Here is a 4,624-nt window from a genome sequence, read left to right on the forward strand (position 1 = left end):
AAGAGAGAACCTGGGGCTGGAGAGATGGCTGAGCAGTTAAGAGGGCTTACTGCTCTCATAGAAGACCCCAGTTCAGTTCCCAGCCCCCACATGATGGTTTACAACTACCTATAACTCCAGTTCCAGAGAATCTGATGTCCTCTTCTGACCTCTTCCAGCAATAGGCCTGTATGTAGTACACACACATACGTGCATACAGACAAAGCACTCTACGTATGAAATAAAATAAATAATTAACATATGTATTTATTTTCAGAAAGAGAGACAAGTGGCTCCTAAGAGTTATCCTCTGACTTCGCATGCGTGCTGTGGCATTGAAAACACTTGATTTGGCCGGGGGGTGGTGACGCACCCCTTTAATCCCAGCACTTGGGAGGCAGAGGCCGGCGGATTTCTGAGTTCGAGGCCAGACTGGTCTACAGAGTGAGTTCCAGGACAGCCAGGGCTATACAGAGAAACCCTGTCTCGAAAAACAAAAAAACAAACAAACAAACAAAAAAAACCAAACAAACAAAAAAAACACTTGATTTGTATTTAGAGTCCATTAAATTTAGTCCTAAGAATTTTCACATCCTCAGATTGGCCTATGTATGAAACTTTTCAGTGACTGAACTGAGTATTTGTTCAACTGGAGAGAAATTCAGTGAACCAAAATTAATTTGGCATATCAGTCGATTACATTAATTCCAGAATTTTCTACTTCAATATAAAAATGTAATGTGAACTGATTAAAGTTAAGTACAACTGGCTGTTTAGCTCCTTCTTGACATTAGCTCATTTTGAGGGGTCAGCATAATGTATAAGTAGCTTTGTGGAAGCGCACCTGCCTAACATGCACAAGGTCCTGGATCAATCTCAAAAAAATAAAATAAAATAAATCAAGCAAAAAAATGCAATGTAACTGCTTTTGTAAACAGCTATGAGCACCAGGAAAATGCTAGTGACTAAAGGAGTTCAAGGTGATTCTTAACCCCTACTTGCTGAAAAGTGGCTGGCTATCCCAAAAGAGAGAAGGGGCCAGGGAGTAGCTTCTAGCAATAACAGGAAGCATGTAGCTGTACTGCTTGGACATTCCTCTGCCAGAACCCTGTGCCCCTCCAACCCCTCTCCCCTGCCTTCAATGATCTTTTGGTGCCTCAGTCGATCCACACCAATTTCAGTCACGGAGAGGCGTTTGGTCTTTGATCAAGCATCCACATGGAGAGATTCATGCCATCAGCTGCGGGTCACGGTTCTGCTCCTAATAAAAACCGTCTCTCTAAAAACACACTGCGCTGGTCGTCAATGAAGCAACCCTAGGAGGTGGCTGAGTAGCTTCGAGATCCGTGGTGGCCGCGGGTCACCACCATTCGGCAATAGAGACCATGAGCTCCGGGACTCAAGTGACGCCAGCCATTGAGTCGCTCTACGGAAGAGCAGGCTTGCTAGGTTTGCTAGGTTTGTGGTTCCCGCCTAACACTGGAGCAAGGACAATTGGCCGGGGAATCTGGGCGGCGCTCCCACTCGAATCCTCCACCAGCCAGAGCCTTGAAACCACCAGAGGCCGCTGTAAAACCAGTCAATCTCCTACTGCTGACCAGACCTGCCACCCAGTCCCTATGCGGGTGAGGTCACAGTGAACCTGAAATGGGCTTTGAGATGTTTTATGATCCTCCTACATTTTGATCGTTCCTTAAGAACAGAGCGCACCCTGTACAATCCTTTCTGTCATTCCACTATATACTCAAAAGTAGAGCTCATTTGAATCCTGGAAAGGACAGCATAGCTGTATAAAGCTCAGATAACTTTGTGGCAACGACAAGCACACCATCCAAACTGGAGACACAGTGCTTCTCACACACAGAAGTTGAAAACTAGTCACATTCTGTTTTCAAAATGCGTGTGTGTGCGTGCGTGCGTGCGTGTGTGTGTGTGTGTGTGTGTGTGTGGTGTTGGAAATCAAACCCAGACCTTCCCCATGCTAGGCAAGTGCACTACCACTGAGCTACACGCTAAACTTCAAAAAGATTTTTAATTAGTTGTTGGCATATCAAATTCCAGAGCCGGGGCTATGACGTTCACACAGTTGTCAACATTATCTAAGCTTACTGTGCAAGGGGCCGTGGAGTTCCTGCAAACACGGAGAAAACAAATAACTAACTGTATATAAAAATATGGCTGCTCTAAGGGCAAGATTATAAGGCAGGGTATAGCCAGAGGCATCAGAGGAGTCCAGAGCAAGGAGAGAAAGTAGTCAGAACACGGTCTGCCGGGCAGTGGTGGCGCACGCCTTTAATCCCAGCACTTGGGAGGCAGAGGCAGGCAGATTTCTGACTTCGAGGCCAGCCTGGTCTACAGAGTGAGTTCCAGGACAGCCAGGGCTATACAGAGAAACCCTGCCTCAAAAAACCAAAAAAAAAAAAAAAAAAAAAAAAAAACAACAACACCGCCCGGGGGGCGGAGTGGGGGGAGGGGGGACAGGATAAAAGAGAGAGGCAAGAGAGAGGGGACCAAGAAAGCACATGGCCAAAATGGCAGTTATATAAGAATGAGAAGCACATGAGCCAGAGTTTAGGGTGGGGGACAGGGTGGAAGCAGCTAGAATACCCAGGTACTGAGTTAGCCTAGAGGCTAGCATTCACTTTGATAGACTAATAGGCACTGAGCCTATTAGCCCTTTGTTCCTTTTGGACTTGACACTAACTAAAATTAAATAACTCAAAAAATGTTCTGATAGCACATGAAATTCTCATTTCTGGCTTTTCTTGGAGAAAGCATCGGTTTCACAATGTAAGCCTGCATTCTTGCATGGCATCCACGTAAGCCCCATAGCTGCCACTCACCTGAATTGGGCCATTCGGCCTTCGTTTGTCAGGGGCCCCTCTACTCCCTATTACAGCCTTTGACGCTGCCGTTGTCTATCACCAACATAACACAGTATTCTCATTCTCCCTCCCTCCTTATCCACTGTGGTGCTGGGGACCTTGAGCATGCTATGCAAGCACATCCTCACTGAGCTCTGATTCTCTCTGAAATACTAGGTAGGGACTTAAGTTGGGACCTTACACATGCTACACAAGGGTTCCACCACTGAACTGTATTGCCAGCCTTTGAGCTAGGTTGTTTTTTGTTTTGTTTTGTTTTTGTTTGTGTGTTTGTTTGTTTGTTTTTAACATAGAGCTTTTGTTAATCCCGAGGATGGGAAGAGAAAGACCACCAACCCAAATCATCATGTCCAAATTAACTAAAGCAAGCAATTAATTAAAGCAAGCTTTTTTATTTGTGTCCACAGGCTTCCTCCCTCCTAAGGCAGGATTTGAGACTCAGCCCTGGAGGAAGTTTGTGAGGAAGACAAGCTCAGAGGTAGGGGGTTTCCAATGAAGGATTTGGTGGGCAAAACAGGAGAGGGTTACAGGAGCAGACCATAAGCATAGCAAGTTAGCCCTGATGACCTACTGAAACAAAGACATGGTTGCAAAGGTGGGCATAGCAAGATGGTCATAGCAACAGGTAGTCATAACAACAGGTAATCATAACAAGGTACTCATAGGTGGTTGTATAACCTTTTGAAACAAAGGTGGAGTTGCAAGATGGTTATAAACAACTTTTTTTAAAGATTTATTTATTTGTTTATTATATGTAAGTACACTGAGGCTGTCTTCAGACACCCATATGAGGGCATCAGATCCCATTACAGATGGTTGTAAGCCACCATGGGGTTGCTGGGATTTGAACTCATGACCTCTAGAAGAGCAGTCAGTGCTCCTAGCCACTGAGCCATCTCACCAGCCCTATAAACAACTTTTTGAAGCAAAGACATGATTGCCTGTTGAGAGCCATACAGGAGGAACATGTGGTACAAAACCATTTGTAGTTAAGGTTACAGGTGAGGCAGAGCCTTGAGAAACAGGTTTAATCCTAAACAGGAATGAACCTAGTTTATCTTTACTGTAAGACAGCTTTTAAGCCAAAGATGGAGGCAGGCTTCACTTCACTCCTGTATTCCTTTGTGGAATTCATTTGTGACTTCTCTAGGGGTCTTTATATGGAGGTATCTCTGTAGGAATGTACCCCAAACACTCAACCTGCTTATCTTTCATGTACTCCTCTTTGGTCAGCACCTTTCAACTTGAGTCATGGGCTCAACTCCATCAAAGGAATTTGGTTTTGGCAAGTATGGCTTCAAAATACTAAATTATTAAAAGTTCACACATTCACTCAAGTATGTCACCAATCACATTTAATTTGCTGGCAACTGCAAAACACGGATTTGTCTCACTATGTTAGATTGTTTTGAGAAGGCCACAGAAGTAGGCTTCAGTCACTGCTGTCCAAACAGTAGCTTGGTGATGAGGAGCTACTGGCTCAGCAGTGGTTGGCCAGGGATAAGAGTAGACGGTAAAGTGCTGACTAGTGGAGTAGATCTACTGCTGACCCTGCTGTATGAGAGGAAGTGACTGAAGAGATGGCTCAGTGCTTAAGAGCACCAGCTGCTCTCCAGAGGACTAGGGTTTGATTCCCAGCACCCACATGGTGGCTCACAACCATCAGTAGTGCCAACTCCAGGAGACCTGACGCTCACTTTTGGTTTCCAAGGGCAGTAGGCATGCATGTGGTACAGGGACACGAACACACACACACCACA

This window comes from Grammomys surdaster, unplaced genomic scaffold (assembly GCF_004785775.1).
Source record: "Grammomys surdaster isolate TR1022 unplaced genomic scaffold, NIH_TR_1.0 125846, whole genome shotgun sequence".
NCBI lineage: Eukaryota > Metazoa > Chordata > Mammalia > Rodentia > Muridae > Grammomys > Grammomys surdaster.